We start from the raw sequence: 17,152 nt of genomic DNA, 5'->3' as shown, positions 1-17,152 counted from the left end.
ACCTCCCCCTCTCCTTCCACCCCTACCCCCCCCCTCTCGCTCCACCCCTACCTCTGTCTCTCTCTCCCCCTCTCACTACCCCTCACCCTCTCCCTCCACCCCTACCTCTATCTGTCCCTCCCCTTCTTCCTCCACCTCTCCCTCTCCTTCCACCCCTACCTCTCTCTCTTCCTGTCATCCTATACTGGTCCAGATATGAGGGGATTAGCTAGTTTATCCTCTTCCTCGGGGGGGGGGGCAGTGGCCAGGGAAGGTATCTGGTCTCTCGTGTAGAGAACAAAGGGATGCAGGAAACAACATGGCCCCCTCAGCGTTTAGATTGTTCTACGGGGAACAACTGATACAACAGGCTGTTTGTCCTTCAGACTAGAGTCGTTGAACCGTACCTTTTACCTCTCCCTCTTTCTAGCTTCCTTTGTCTCTCTGTCTCATCTATCTCTCTAGTATCATGTCTACATGAGTCAAAACACAAGTGAAAACAAAACTCACACTCCAAATGAACTCATCTGGTTTTTCAACTTACTTTTCAACATTTTCCATGACAAAACAACCGAGACAACCGGAGGGGTGAGAGAAGTTTCAAAACAAAATGCCACACAAAGAAATGTTCCATTTGGAACCTCAGAACCTTGTTTAGTTAAGTGTACAGTACTGCCCCAACAGCATGACAGAACAGACCTCATCGCCGTGGAAACCCTGTTGTCCCGTTTCCATGGTCTCAGGGGGGCATTGTTTCAAAAGCGGATTTGATTGGCCGTCGGGCTACTTCCCTCTGTGTCGTTAATTAGATGTCTTATCCCTTTCCCTCAGGTCTGAGCCACAGCACAGAGACAACATGCATTCATCAGACAAGCTCAACTTTACCATGAACTCACCCCACTCTTCTACTGTTTTTGAGCTCTCACATCCTTTATGTCTAATCCTACTCTGCTACTACTCACTCTATTCTGCTGCAACCTCTTCCTCTCTGTCTCCCTCTTTCTCCCGCTTTCTCCTTTCCATCTCTCTGTCTCCCTCTTTCTCATGCTGACTCCAACCTCTTTGTCTCCCTCTTTCTCCCGCTTGCTCCTTTCCATCTCTCTGTCCCCCCCTTTCTCCCGCTGACTCCAACCTCTTTGTCTCCCTCTTTCTCCCGCTTGCTCCTTTCCATCTCTCTGTCCCCCCCTTTCTCCCGCTGACTCCAACCTCTTTGTCTCCCCCTTTATGGGTCATCCTACTCTGTTACAACCTTCCCCCTCTCTGCCTCCCCTTTCCTGTGTCTTTCACTCACTCACCTCATCAACCTCCTGTCCTTTCAATCGTTCTCAATGTGTGTGTATAACACAGGTATAAACCCAGCACATACCGTATCCCATTCTCTCTCACGTCTTTCCTCTCTCCGTGTTGACTCTGACAGAAATATAACAAAGGGATTTATATTACAATACAAATACAACAGAGCTGACTGTGCTTTGACAATGTAGCAAACTGGAGGATTGTCCCTGGAGACTGGACCACAGGGGAAAGGTGTGTGGTATCCAGGCAGACTGGACCACAGGGGAAAGGTGTGTGGTATCCAGGCAGACTGGACCACAGGGGAAAGGTGTGTGGTAGACTGGACCACAGGGGAAAGGTGTGTGGTAGACTGGACCACAGGGGAAAGGTGTGTGGTTTCCAGGCAGACTGGACCACAGGGGAAAGGTGTGTGGTGTTCAGGCAGACTGGACCACAGGGGAAAGGTGTGTGGTTTCCAGGCAGACCGGACCACGGGGGAAAGGTGTGTGGTATCCAGGCAGACTGGACCACGGGGGAAAGGTGTGTGGTTTCCAGGCAGACTGGACCACGGGGGAAAGGTGTGTGGTTTCCAGGCAGACTGGACCACAGGGGAAAGGTGTGTGGTATCCAGGGAGACCGGACCACAGGGGAAAGGTGTGTGGTTTCCAGGCAGACCGGACCACAGGGGAAAGGTGTGTGGTTTCCAGGCAGACCGGACCACAGGGGAAAGGTGTGTGGTTTTCAGGCAGACCGGACCACGGGGGAAAGGTGTGTGGTTTCCAGGCAGTCCGGACCACAGGGGGAAAGGTGTGTTCCTCTGTTTAAGTCCCTTATACTTCACAGTCAACATATCAAACCCACCTCTAAAGACGCTTTTCCCCTCCAGCATGTAGCCTGAACATTTCTCCCCCCCGTCGGTGTTTAAGGAACACAGAAAATGTATGGTTCCCCCCCCACCCCCCCTATATTCTTTTGAAAATAATCAATGTTGTGTGTGATATGATTTATATTCTGAGTCGATGACCTGTTTTTGTCTCGGGCCAATAACTTGAAGGATCTTTAGATATTTAGAGAGAGAAGTGGTGCAGAACCTGACTCAAGGTCCTACTATCGCATTTTAGTGCAACAGAGAGGGGATAGTGGGAAGAGAGGAGCGAGGGGGAATAGAGGAAGAGAGGCCTGTACGGTACAGTATACACTCTAGATATAACAAGAACATGAGATTGATGTTTTTACAGATTCTACCAAGGCCAGAAAGAGAAAGAAGCAAAGGGGCTATGGGTGGGAGAGAAAGAGATGGGAAGGGGTGGAGAAAGAGCGGGAGGGGGTTGGAGAAAGAGAGGGAGGGGGTGGAGAGAGAGAGGGAGAGGGAGGGGGAGGGGGTTGGAGAAAGAGAGGGAGGGGTGTAGAAAGAGAGGGAGGGGGTTGGAGAAAGAGAGGGAGGGGGGTGAAGAAAGAGATGGAGGGGGTTGGAGAAAGAGAGGGAGGGGTGGATAAAGAGAACGAGGGGAGGGGGTTGTAGAAAGAGAGGGAGAGGATGAAGAAAGAGATGGAGGGGGTTGGAGAAAGAGATGGAGGGGGGGTGTTGGAGAAAGAGAGGGAGGGGTGTAGAAAGAGAGGGAGGGGGTTGGAGAAAGAGAGGGAGGGGGGTGAAGAAAAAGATGGAGGGGGTTGGAGAAAGAGAGGGAGGGGTGGACAAAGAGAACGAGGGGAGGGGGTTGGAGAAAGAGAGGGAGAGGATGAAGAAAGACATGGAGGGGGTTGGAGAAAGAGATGGAGGGGGAGGGGGTTGGAGAAAGAGAGGGAGGGGGTTGGAGAAAGAGAGGGAGGGGGGTGGAGAAAGAGAGGGAGGGAGTGGAAAGCAAGGACCAGAAAAATGAAAGTAGAGAAAGTAGGGTAAAGTGAGTAGGACAGGGGAGGAAAAACATATCAAACCGGGTGTACTGGCAGGAAGAGGGAGAGGAAGAAAGAGAGAGGCCTCAGGATCTTCTCATGTTATCTCTGTGCATTCAAGTTGCCATCGATAGAATGCATGTGTGATCATTGTCCGTAGCTTTTGCATGCCCATACCATAACCCCACAGCCAACATTGGGCACTCTGTTCACAACGTTGATATCAGCAAACCGCTCGCCCACACAACGCTATACGTCTGCCAACGTCTGCCATTTGCCCGGTACAGTTGAAAATGGGATTCATCGGTGAAAAGTTCACTTCTCCAGCGTGCCAGTGGCCGTCAAAGGTGAGCATTTGCCAACTGAAGTCGGTTACGACACCGAACTGTATATGTCAAGACCCTGGTGAAGACAACGGGTTTGCAGATGAGCTTCCCTGAGACGGTTTATGACAGTTATGCAGAAATGATTCAGTTGTACAAACCCACAGTTTCATCCGCTGTCCTGGTGGCTGGTCTCAGACGATCCCGCAGGGGAAGAAGCCGCTTCATCTTCTTGATATGCCACACCTGTCAGGTGGATGGATTATCTTTGCAAAGGAGAAATTCTCACTAACAGGGATGTAAACAAATCTATGCACAGAATATGGAAGAAATAAGCTTTTTGTGTATATTTCTGGGATCATTTATTTCAGGTCATGAAACATGAGACCAACACTTTACATGTTGTGTTTATATTTCTATTCAGTGTATTTTGTACAGTCGTGGCCAAAAGTTTTGGGAATGACACAAATATTAAATTTCACAAAGTCTGATGCCTCAGTTTGTATGATGGCAATTTGCATATACTCCAGAATGTTATGAAGAGTGATCAGATGAATTTCAATCAATTGCAAAGTCCCTCTTTGCCATGCAAATGAACTGAAACCCCCAAAAACATTTCCGCTGCATTTCAGCCCTGCCACAAAAGGACCAGCTGACATCATGTCAGGAATTCTCTCGTTAACACCGGTGTGAGTGTTGACGAGGACGGCTGAAGATCACTCTGTCATGCTGATTGAGTTCGAATAACAGACTGAAAGCTTCAAAAGGAGGGTGGTGCTTGGAATCATTGTTCATCATTGTTACCTGCAAGGAAACACGTGCCGTCATCATTGCTTAGCACAAAAAGGCTTCACAGGCAAGGATATTGCTGCCAGTAAGATTGCACCTAAATCAACCATTTATCGGATCATCAAGAACTTCAAGGAGAGCGGTTCAATTGTTGTGAAGAAGGCTTCAGGGCGCCCAAGAAAGTCCATCAAGCGCCAGGACGTCTCCTAAAGTTGATTCAGCTGCATGATCGGGGAACCACCAGTAGAGAGCTTGCTCAAGAATGGCAGCAGGCAGGTGTGAGTGCATCTGCACGCACAGTGAGGCGAAGACTTTTGGAAGATGGCCTGGTGTCAAGAAGGGCAGCAAAGAAGCCACTTCTTTCCAGGAAAAACATCAGGGACTGACTGATATTCTGCGAAAGGTACAGGGATTGGACTGCTGAGGAATGGGGTAAAGTCATTTTCTCTGTAGAATCCCCTTTCCAATTGTTTGGGGCATCCGGAAAAAAGCTTGTCCGGAGAAGACAGGGTGAGCGCTACCATCAGTCCTGATGGTCCTTTGCTGTCATGCCAACAGTAAAGCATCCTGAGACCATTCATGTGTGGAGTTGCTTCTCAGCCAAGGGAGTGGGCTCACTCACAATTTTGCCTAAGAACACAGCCATGAATAAAGAATGGTTCCAACACATCCTCCGAGAGCAACTTCTCCCAACCATACAGGAACAGTTTGGTGATGAACAATGCCTTTTCCAGCATGATGGAGCACCTTACCATAAGGCAAAAGTGACATCTAAGTGGCTCGGGGAACAAAACATCGATATTTTGGGTCCATGGCCAGGAATCTCCCCAGACCTTAATCCCATTGAGAACTTGTGGTCAATCCTCAAGAGGCGGGTGGACAAACAAAAACCCACAAATTCTGACAATCTACAAGCATTGATTATGCAAGAATGGGCTGCCATCAGTCAGGATGTGACCCAGAAGCTAATTCACAGCATGCCAGTGCGGATTGCAGAGGTCTTGAAAAAGAAGGGTCAACACTGCAAATATTGACTCTTTGCATATCATTATCATTATTATTATTATTATCATTATCATTATTATCGTTATCGTTATTATTACTATCGTTATTATTATTATCATTATTGTTTTATCATTATTACTATTACTATTATTATTATTATCATTATCATTATCGTTATCATTATCATTATTTTCATTATCATTATTATTATTACCATTATTATTATTATCATTATCATTATTGCCATTATTACTATTACCATTATTATTATTATTATTATTATTATTATCATTATCATTAGTATCATTATCATTGTTATCATTATCATTATTGTCATTATTACTATTACCATTATTATCATTATCATTATCATTAGTGTGTTTTTTCTTCATTCTGATCTAGTTGTATTAGGACAGTGAATGCTCTAATTGCTCTCATTCATCTAATTTAATTAAGTGCTGACATTTCCCATGATTTCCTTTTCAATGATAAAAGCAGCTTAGGCTTTTATGTGGGGCTTATTGACGTCCTACTACAAACTACAGCAAGCTGATTGTCTCACGCTCACTGCGTTAGGTCCCAACAGTCTCCACAGCACACACACACAAGTGCACACACTCACACACACCCATACACACAAAAACACAAACACACACACACACGTTATACACACACAAACACTTTAAGACTGTTTTTTTTTATTACCGTAGTTAAAGCAGCAAGTTATTTACATTAAATCCCTTTTACTCAGTCCCAGCCCTGATGAATTACCACCCCTTCACCTTGAGAAGCAGAGAGGAAAACCACAGAAGATAGAGAATGGAGGATAAGAAAATGTGTGTACTTCTGTCTGTAGGCCTCGCATGCAGAGAGGAAACATACTGATTTATGCTCCCAAATGTGATGTTAACTTCATGAGTTAGTGCAGATATCCTTTCCGCATTTAATTTGTTATATACTCAATACTTGAGACATGACAGACGTGTGTATTCGAATGTTAGTTATTTGAGATTCTTGCCCTTTGAGATCATATAACTCAATTCAATTGGAATCTCTATGTTTTTGCCATTGTTTTAGTTTGATGAGATGAGAACCCCCTAGATTCTGGAACACAGACCTGCCATGGTTCTCTCTCCTCTTCAAGTACCCCTGACTGTAGTGTGCAATTTGGGGCATGGCTCAACGTGGGCGGAGTCAAACAATTGACCCCACCCACTTTTTGTCAGGCACACCTTGAACACAAACGTGTTTCATTTTTGAAGATCGTAAGAAATATTATATAAAGTGGTACCAGCAGATGTGTTGTTACACTTTTTATTTCATGCTATATTTGAGAAAAGCTACTGATATTGTTCCAGTGAACAACAGACTTGTTATGTCATGTACTTTTAAAATTGTGTTGATAAATGTTATAACTTTAATTATATTATTTCATTTAGCATAAATTATATACATGCTATTTACTTTCCTCATGAGAATGGAGACAGACTATACACCATACTGACAAGCTGAATGTGCTTTGTACATTTTTAAAAATGTTATTTTACCTTTATTTAACTAGGCAGGTCAGTTATTAAGAACAAATTCTTATTTTCAATGACGGCCTAGGAACAGTGGGTTAACTGCCTTGTTCAGGGGCAGAACGAAATATGTATTTATTTTTTTACCTTGTCAGCTCGGGGATTCGATCTTGCAACCTCTAACCATGTCACATGCGATGACACTGGAGAGATGAAGCAGGTACGGGGGTCAAACATTTAATAAGGAACGGACATGGAACGAGATAGGAACAGCGTCAGCACACGAGTAACACAGAAAAATAGCAGTTAATGAGAGCAGCAGGGAACAGAGTAGGGAACTGACAAATATAGGGGAGGAAATAAACAGACGATTACTGAGTCGAGGTGAGTCCAGTATCGCTGATGCGCGTGACGAGGGAAGGCAGGTGTGCGTAATAGATTGCAGGAGTGCGTGATGCAGGGCAGCCTGGCGCCCTCAAGCGCCAGGGGTCTAGAGCGGGAACAGACGTGACAGTACCCCCCCTTCCTCTAGGGGTCGCCCCCCGGCGTCCCACCTGGGCGAACCGGCCGAGACATGGGCGCTGAGCAAGCCGGTTGGGGCGTGGAAGCCCAACGAACCGGCAGGAGCATGGGAGCGTGGCGAGCCGGCTGAGGCCTGGAAGCCCGACGATCCGGCTGAGGCAAGAAGCCTGTCGATTCCGCTGCAGCAAAGGAGCCCGATGATCTGGTGGAGTGTGACATGGGATGGAAACCTGCCGAGCCAACCGAGGCGAGGAAACCTCTCGAGCCAGCCAGGGCGTGGAAACCCGACAGGCTGGCTTAGGCACCCCCGGTTCCATCGACGGCGGAATCCACCCCAACGTCACCAACAAAACCAAAAACTCCTGGGCCGGCTGGGAGAACAACAACTGACGATCCGGCTGAGGCTCGACGTGGGATGGGCTCCGTCCGAGCCAACCGAGCCAATCGGCTCTGGGTCGCCGCAGATAGAACCGGGGACGTCTAGCCAGCTCGTCGGGCTTCCATAACCTATCTGTCGCCCCTAGAGGGGGGACGGTACTGTCACGTCTACTCCCGCTCTCCCCTCCAGGTGCTTGAGGGCGCCAGGCTGCCCTGCATCACGCACTCCTGCCATCTATTACGCACACCTGCCTTCCCTTGTCACGCGCATCAGCGATATTGGACTCACCTGGACTAGGTCATCGTCTGGTTATTTCCTCCCCTATATTTGTCAGTTCCCTGCTCTGTTCCCTGCTGCTGCATTGATTGTTATTTGTCTGTGTTACTCGTTTGCTGATGCTGTTCCTGTCTCGTTCCATGTCCGTTCTATTTTAAATGTTTGACTCCCCGTACTTGCTTCGTCTCTCCAGCACCATCCCATGTGACAAACCACTAGGCTACCTGTCGCCCCACATTAAGTTAAATCAGCTCCAGTAAAGAGATCAGAGACTCGGGTGACTTCTATGTCATCTTTACTAAACGAACACAATTAACAATTGAAACAATTAACACAGCAGACATAAAACAAGGTTTGACCACTCCTCAAAAATAGCTTTACTCCTGCTTCTCAAAAGAGGCAAAGACAGTAATATTCTTGTTGTCAACTGCCTCCACATAGAATATCTCATAATCTCTTTGTTACTGGAACATGAATGGTTCCTTGAGGACAATATGTTCCTCTTCATCCAGGCCATCTTACAACCGTAGTTATTTAAGGGTTTTAATGTGGTCTTCCAGGCCATCTTACAAGCGTAGTTCTTTACGGGTTGTAATGTGGTCTTCCAGGCCATCTTACAACCGTAGTTATTTAAGGGTTTTAATGTGGTCTTCCAGGCCATCTTACAACGGTAGTTCTTTAAGGGTTGTAATGTGGTCTTCCAGGCCATCTTACAAGCGTAGTTCTTTAAGGGTTTTAATGTGGTCTTCCAGGCCATCTTACAACCGTAATTCTTTAAGGGTTGTAATGTGGTCTTCCAGGCCATCTTACAAGCGTAGTTCTTTAAGGGTTTTAATGTGGTCTTCCAGGCCATCTTACAACCGTAGGTCTTTAAGGGTTGTAATGTGGTCTTCCAGGCCATCTTACAACCGTAGTTCTTTAAGGGTTTTAATGTGGTCTTCCAGGCCATCTTACAACCGTATTTCTTTAAGGGTTTTAATGTGGTCTTCCAGGCCATCTTACAACCCTAGTTCTTTAAGGGTTGTAATGTGGTCTTCCCCGTCCACCCCAATTACACTAGGGAGGGAAACAGTGCCTTTAAATGTTTGGAGTTCGCACCACCTTGCTGCCTCCATGGTGTCCCTTAGGAGAACATCTGCTTGGAGTTCGCACCACTTTGCTGCCTCTAGGGTGTCCCTTAGGAGAACATCTCTTTCCTTGAAGAAAAAGGAAGAATAAATACTAAGAGTATTGCCTCATTGGGTGATCAAGTCAAATTACACCCCACATTCACAATACCGCCAAGCAAACAAAAGACACAATTATTAAAGGGGTTTTCAGTGATATCTATAACTAGTCAACAAGTCACCACAGCATTACAAACAGTAGACGACATACCCAGTTCACAGCTCCCAGTTCACCATGCTACAAGCCTTCAGCATTACACACAGTAGACGACATACCCAGTTCACAGCTCCCAGTTCACCATGCTATAAGCCTTCAGCATTACACACAGTAGACAACATACCCAGTGCACAGCTCCCAGTTCGCCCTGCATTTTGTTTTCAGTATCGTCTAGAAAGAAAACAGATTGTGGTCATAAAATAATGTAAGGGAACCTCTAGGAATGTGTGTACAAGAATGCACCTTAATTTAGCTAATAGCCTATACAGTACCTGATCCTGCAGAGCTGGATGCTGATGTGACATGCTGTGACTTCTTGGGGGGGGGGGGGTTCTACCTGATCCTGAAATATATTGGAGGGGGGTGGGGGTTAAGACTATACCACTCATCATATGAGAGGGGGGTGGGGGTTAAGACTATACCACTCATCATATGAGAGGGGGGTGGGGGTTAAGACTATACCACTCATCATATGAGAGGGGGGTGGGGGTTAAGACTATACCACTCATCATATGAGAGGGGGGGTTAAGACTATACCACTCATCATATGAGAGGGGGGTGGGGGTTAACACTATACCACTCATCATATGAGAGGGGGGTGGGGGTTAACACTATACCACTCATCATACGATAGGGGGGTGGGGGTTAAGACTATACCACTCATCATATGAGAGGGGGGGTTAAGACTATACCACTCATCATATGAGAGGGGGGTGGGGGTTAAGACTACACCACTCATCATATGAGAGGGGGGTGGGGGTTAACACTATACCACTCATCATATGAGAGGGGGGTGGGGGTTAAGACTATACCACTCATCATATGAGAGGGGGGTGGGGGTTAAGACTATACCACTCATCATACGAGAGGGGGGTGGGGGTTAAGACTATACCACTCATCATACGAGAGGGGGGGTTAAGACTATACCACTCATCATATGAGAGGGGGGTGGGGGTTAAGACTATACCACTCATCATATGAGAGGGGGGTGGGGGTTAAGACTATACCACTCATCATACGAGAGGGGGGGTTAAGACTATACCACTCATCATATGAGAGGGGGGTGGGGGTTAAGACTATACCACTCATCATACGAGAGGGGGGGTTAAGACTATACCACTCATCATATGAGAGGGGGGTGGGGGTTAAGACTATACCACTCATCATATGAGAGGGGGGGTTAAGACTATACCACTCATCATATGAGAGGGGGGTGGGGGTTAAGACTATACCACTCATCATATGAGAGGGGGGTGGGGGTTAAGACTATACCACTCATCATACGAGAGGGGGGGTTAAGACTATACCACTCATCATATGAGAGGGGGGTGGGGGTTAAGACTATACCACTCATCATACGAGAGGGGGGGTTAAGACTATACCACTCATCATATGAGAGGGGGGTGGGGGTTAAGACTATACCACTCATCATATGAGAGGGGGGGTTAAGACTATACCACTCATCATATGAGAGGGGGGTGGGGGTTAAGACTATACCACTCATCATATGAGAGGGGGGGGTTAAGACTATACCACTCATCATATGAGAGGGGGGTGGGGGTTAAGACTATACCACTCATCATATGAGAGGGGGGTGGGGGTTAAGACTATACCACTCATCATATGAGAGGGGGGTGGGGGTTAAGACTATACCACTCATCATATGAGAGGGGGGTGGGGGTTAAGACTATACCACTCATCACCGTAGTGACTTCCGGTTTGGGGCGAGCGGTCGCATTTGCATTCGCTCTGCATTCGCTCTGCAGGTAGTATAACTTTTATAACTTTTCATTACATTTCATTATAGTACAACGATTTAATTTGTCCAACCTTATCAATTTCTTCTTAACTAGCTACATAGCCGTCTGTGTATCAAAGATAACTGCGTAATTATCGTATTTCGTCGTCTCGTTGTCCACTGCTATCTGCCCAGCAGCTAGCAAACGTCCACCGTCTACCGAATAGTAGTATAACTTTTCATTACATTTCATTATAGTACAACGGTCTGATTTTCATTTTCATTACAGTACAACGGTTTGATTTGTTTGATCTTAGCTAGCTACATAGCCGTCTTTTATCAAACATAATTGCGTCGTTATTGAGGTTCGCTAGCGAGCTATTTTCGTCCGAAATTAACGCAACGTAGCCAACACTGCTAGCTAGCCAGCTTGCCACCGAAGAGCATTGTAGAAACGATTACAATACAACGGAACGACTTGTTTTGTGTAGTGTTAGCTAGCTACATAGTTTTCTTTGCTAGCTTTGTATCTAAGATAATTGTGTAACTTTGAGTAATTATCGGTTAGCTAGCCAGCTATTTTCGCCTGCCGCGCTGCCGTCCTCCTACCTAGCCAACACTGCTAGCTAACACTGCTAGCTAGCCAACTTCTACCGAATAGCAGCACTGTAGAAACTTACATTACAACGGAACGACTTGATTAGCGTAGTGTTAGCTAGTTGTCTTTGCTGTCCTTGTATCCATGATAATTGTGTAGTTTAGAGAAACTTAGAGAAACTGTCGAGGTCACCTAGCCAGCTTCACTTTCAACAACGCAGCTACTGCTAGCCAGGCTACTTCACCAGCCAGCAGTACTATATCATTTTAGTCAATAAGATTTTTAATTTTATTGATTTTTGCTACGTAAGCTTAACTTTCTGAACATTCGAGACGTGTAGCCCACTTGTCATTCTAATCTCCTTTGCTTTGGCGTAGCCTCTTCTGTAGCCTGTCAAATATGTGTCTGTCTATCCCTGTTCTCTCCTCTCTGCACAGACCATACAAACGCCTCACACCGCGTGGCCGCGCCCACCCTAACCTGGTGGTCCCAGCCCGCACGACCCACGTGGAGTTCCAGGTCTCCGGTAGCCTCTGGAACTGCCGATCCGCGGCCAACAAGGCAGAGCTCATCTCAGCCTATGCGTCCCTCCAGTCCCTCGACTTCTTGGCACTGACGGAAACATGGCTCACCACAGATAACACTGCTACTCCTACTGCTCTCTCTTCGTCTGCCCACGTGTTCTCGCACACCCCGAGAGCTTCTGGTCAGCGGGGTGGTGGCACCGGGATCCTCATCTCTCCCAAGTGGTCATTCTCTCTTTCTCCCCTTACCCATCTGTCTATCGCCTCCTTTGAATTCCATGCTGTCACAGTTACCAGCCCTTTCAAGCTTAACATCCTTATCATTTATCGCCCTCCAGGTTCCCTTGGAGAGTTCATCAATGAGCTTGATGCCTTGATAAGCTCCTTTCCTGAGGACGGCTCACCTCTCACAGTTCTGGGTGACTTTAACCTCCCCATGTCTACCTTTGACTCATTCCTCTCCGCCTCCTTCTTTCCACTCCTCTCCTCTTTTGACCTCACCCTCTCACCTTCCCCCCCTACTCACAAGGCAGGCAATACGCTTGACCTCATCTTTACTAGATGCTGTTCTTCCACTAACCTCATTGCAACTCCCCTCCAAGTCTCCGACCACTACCTTGTATCCTTTTCCCTCTCGCTCTCATCCAACACTTCCCACACTGCCCCTACTCGGATGGTATCGCGCCGTCCCAACCTTCGCTCTCTCTCCCCCGCTACTCTCTCCTCTTCCATCCTATCATCTCTTCCCTCTGCCCAAACCTTCTCCAACCTATCTCCTGATTCTGCCTCCTCAACCCTCCTCTCCTCCCTTTCTGCATCCTTTGACTCTCTATGTCCCCTATCCTCCAGGCCGGCTCGGTCCTCCCCTCCCGCTCCGTGGCTCGACGACTCATTGCGAGCTCACAGAACAGGGCTCCGGGCAGCCGAGCGGAAATGGAGGAAAACTCGCCTCCCTGCGGACCTGGCATCCTTTCACTCCCTCCTCTCTACTTTTTCCTCTTCTGTCTCTGCTGCTAAAGCCACTTTCTACCACTCTAAATTCCAAGCATCTGCCTCTAACCCTAGGAAGCTCTTTGCCACCTTCTCCTCCCTCCTGAATCCTCCTCCCCCTCCCCCCCCCCTCCTCCCTCTCTGCAGACGACTTCGTCAACCATTTTGAAAAGAAGGTCGACGACATCCGATCCTCGTTTGCTAAGTCAAACGACACCGCTGGTTCTGCTCACACTGCCCTACCCTGTGCTTTGACCTCTTTCTCTCCTCTCTCTCCAGATGAAATCTCGCGTCTTGTGACGGCCGGCCGCCCAACAACCTGCCCGCTTGACCCTATCCCCTCCTCTCTTCTCCAGACCATTTCCGGAGACCTTCTCCCTTACCTCACCTCGCTCATCAACTCATCCCTGACCGCTGGCTACGTCCCTTCCGTCTTCAAGAGAGCGAGAGTTGCACCCCTTCTGAAAAAACCTACACTCGATCCCTCCGATGTCAACAACTACAGACCAGTATCCCTTCTTTCTTTTCTCTCCAAAACTCTTGAACGTGCCGTCCTTGGCCAGCTCTCCTGCTATCTCTCTCAGAATGACCTTCTTGATCCAAATCAGTCAGGTTTCAAGACTAGTCATTCAACTGAGACTGCTCTTCTCTGTATCACGGAGGCGCTCCGCACTGCTAAAGCTAACTCTCTTTCCTCTGCTCTCATCCTTCTAGACCTATCGGCTGCCTTCGATACTGTGAACCATCAGATCCTCCTCTCCACCCTCTCCGAGTTGGGCATCTCCGGCGCGGCCCACGCTTGGATTGCGTCCTACCTGACAGGTCGCTCCTACCAGGTGGCGTGGCGAGAATCTGTCTCCTCACCACGCGCTCTCACCACTGGTGTCCCCCAGGGCTCTGTTCTAGGCCCTCTCCTATTCTCGCTATACACCAAGTCACTTGGCTCTGTCATAACCTCACATGGTCTCTCCTATCATTGCTATGCAGACGACACACAACTAATCTTCTCCTTTCCCCCTTCTGATGACCAGGTGGCGAATCGCATCTCTGCATGTCTGGCAGACATATCAGTGTGGATGACGGATCACCACCTCAAGCTGAACCTCGGCAAGACGGAGCTGCTCTTCCTCCCGGGGAAGGACTGCCCGTTCCATGATCTCGCCATCACGGTTGACAACTCCATTGTGTCCTCCTCCCAGAGCGCTAAGAACCTTGGCGTGATCCTGGACAACACCCTGTCGTTCTCAACTAACATCAAGGCGGTGGCCCGTTCCTGTAGGTTCATGCTCTACAACATCCGCAGAGTACGACCCTGCCTCACACAGGAAGCGGCGCAGGTCCTAATCCAGGCACTTGTCATCTCCCGTCTGGATTACTGCAACTCGCTGTTGGCTGGGCTCCCTGCCTGTGCCATCAAACCCCTACAACTCATCCAGAACGCCGCAGCCCGTCTGGTGTTCAACCTTCCCAAGTTCTCTCACGTCACCCCGCTCCTCCGCTCTCTCCACTGGCTTCCAGTTGAAGCTCGCATCCGCTACAAGACCATGGTGCTTGCCTACGGAGCTGTGAGGGGAACGGCACCTCAGTACCTTCAGGCTCTGATCAGGCCCTACACCCAAACAAGGGCACTGCGTTCATCCACCTCTGGCCTGCTCGCCTCCCTACCACTGAGGAAGTACAGTTCCCGCTCAGCCCAGTCAAAACTGTTCGCTGCTCTGGCACCCCAATGGTGGAACAAACTCCCTCACGACGCCAGGACAGCGGAGTCAATCACCACCTTCCGGAGACACCTGAAACCCCACCTCTTCAAGGAATACCTAGGATAGGATAAAGCAATCCTTCTGCCCCCCCCCCCCTTAAAAGATTTAGATGCACTATTGTAAAGTGGCTGTTCCACTGGATGTCATTAGGTGAATGCACCAATTTGTAAGTCGCTCTGGATAAGAGCGTCTGCTAAATGACTTAAATGTAAATGTAAATGTAAATGAGAGGGGGGTTAAGACTATACCACTCATCATATGTGAGGGGGGTGGGGGTTAAGACTATACCACTCATCATATGAGAGGGGGGTGGGGGTTAAGACTATACCACTCATCATATGAGAGGGGGGTGGGGGTTAAGACTACACCACTCATCATATGTGAGGGGGGTGGGGGTTAAGACTACACCACTCATCATATGAGAGGGGGGTGGGGGTTAAGACTATACTACTCATCATATGAGAGGGGGGTGGGGGTTAAGACTATACCACTCATCATATGAGAGGGGGGTGGGGGTTACGACTATACCACTCATCATATGAGAGGGGGGGTTAACACTATACCACTCATCATATGAGAGGGGGGTGGGGGTTAAGACTATACCACTCATCATATGAGAGGGGGGTGGGGGTTAACACTACACCACTCATCATATGAGAGGGGGGTGGGGGTTAACACTACACCACTCATCATATGACGATATTTGACGATATTTCAACCTCTCTTTCAACCTCTCTTCTTCAGATCTTAGTGAGTGAATGACATACATCACACACATTAAATATGAAAATATATTCAGGTCAGTCTGGCTACAGTGAAATAAGTGATTTTAAGGATGCAAATTAAAAGATGTTATAATGTTCAAGACTTACGGCGTGGGAAAGTTCTGCAGGAGAACTAGGCACCACCATCAACTAATTAGCTGCATGTTTTCCTTTGAAATATAAAATCACACAATCGGATGGGGATCCCCAAAAACATTATATCCATTTGTGATGAGAATTTCATACATACCTCAGTGAAATCACACTTCCATTGCAATGTACAAAGCGTACCGTAAGTTTAGAAAGAGTAGGTTGTTAAGTTTGATAGTTATAATAACACAATATATTTCCGGATGTAGAAGACACCCCATGAAGCCACAGCATGTCACATCAGCATCCAGCTCTGCAGGAGTTTGATGTATGATTTGTGTATGTCGTGTAAAAACTGTAGAAAATACGTCCCAAAATCATAAACAAGAAAAAGCATGAGCAATAACAATAGTGTGCTTTGCATACTGCATGCACAGAAAAAATAATAACTTTTCATATGTTAAAACAGAAAATAGGACTAATATAATATACTGAATAGCATCTTACCATCAAAACAAACACCCCACAGTTGTTTGAGAAACCTTGCTTTGGTCGGCCCTGTGGTGTGAACAACGTATACTTTTCAATAAAGGAATGACAATCAAATGGTATAGTTCAGTGGAATAATGTAAAGGAATATCTTACCTGAACATCATCCACACCAAAAGTCCTCCAAGGTCCAGGGGACAATATCCGAGCAATGTTTCTGTGAACACAGTGGATGTGAAAGTAAAGAAAAAGTACAATTCAACAGCTTTTTAGTACTCCAGCACACATAACAGTTTTGAACCACAGTTGGAACTGAATTAGCCCAAGTATTTTGTCACAACATATGTGGGTGTTGCTGGACCGTAAAATGTATTTTTGACTGCAAACATACCATTTCTCACATCAATGCACTCACATGCAGAAAAATCTTTCCTTGGACACTGTTTTAAAGCAATGTGTATGCTTTCTTCGTAAATGTGTTTTTCTTACTTAACTTCAGTTTACAGTGTGAACAAGTTACAATGACTTTTGACTTGCCATGTATGTTGGGACCAGGTGATTTCACTATTGTATGTACTATGTGTAGGCTGTGTAGACTCCCTATGTGTAACTAAGGAAATGGCATCAATGATACACATTTAGAGCCAGCCAAACACAACAAGGCATACATTAAAGAAACAGAAAAATCTACCATCAAAATGATTACATAACTGTACACGTAAACCTAGGCTTTTTCCTAAAGTAGGCAAATTTGTCCAAATACGATTCCCTCATTGTGAGCAATTAGTTAGCTCACGTGCAAATGGGTGCTAATTAACGCTATGCTAACATCGGTGCGGTAGTTGGTCATATAAA

General features: G+C 47.1%; 1 long non-coding RNA gene across 1 annotated transcript in view; it reads right to left on the bottom strand.

The window, feature by feature from the left end:
- Window positions 1-9,467: 9,467 nt before the first annotated feature.
- LOC129822455 (uncharacterized) overlaps window positions 9,468-17,152 on the bottom strand; it is a 38,300-nt gene continuing 30,615 nt past the window's right edge. Inside the window, exons 2-4 of the long non-coding RNA XR_008754489.1 lie at window positions 16,454-16,514; window positions 16,316-16,366; window positions 9,468-9,515 (exon numbers count right to left, since the gene is read on the bottom strand). This is a non-coding gene — a long non-coding RNA (uncharacterized LOC129822455). The remainder of the gene's footprint in view (window positions 9,516-16,315; window positions 16,367-16,453; window positions 16,515-17,152) is intronic.

This window comes from Salvelinus fontinalis, chromosome 24 (assembly GCF_029448725.1).
Source record: "Salvelinus fontinalis isolate EN_2023a chromosome 24, ASM2944872v1, whole genome shotgun sequence".
Taxonomy (NCBI): domain Eukaryota; kingdom Metazoa; phylum Chordata; class Actinopteri; order Salmoniformes; family Salmonidae; genus Salvelinus; species Salvelinus fontinalis.
Note: the sequence above shows the minus strand (reverse complement) of the source record. Positions and strands in the feature narration are given on the sequence as shown.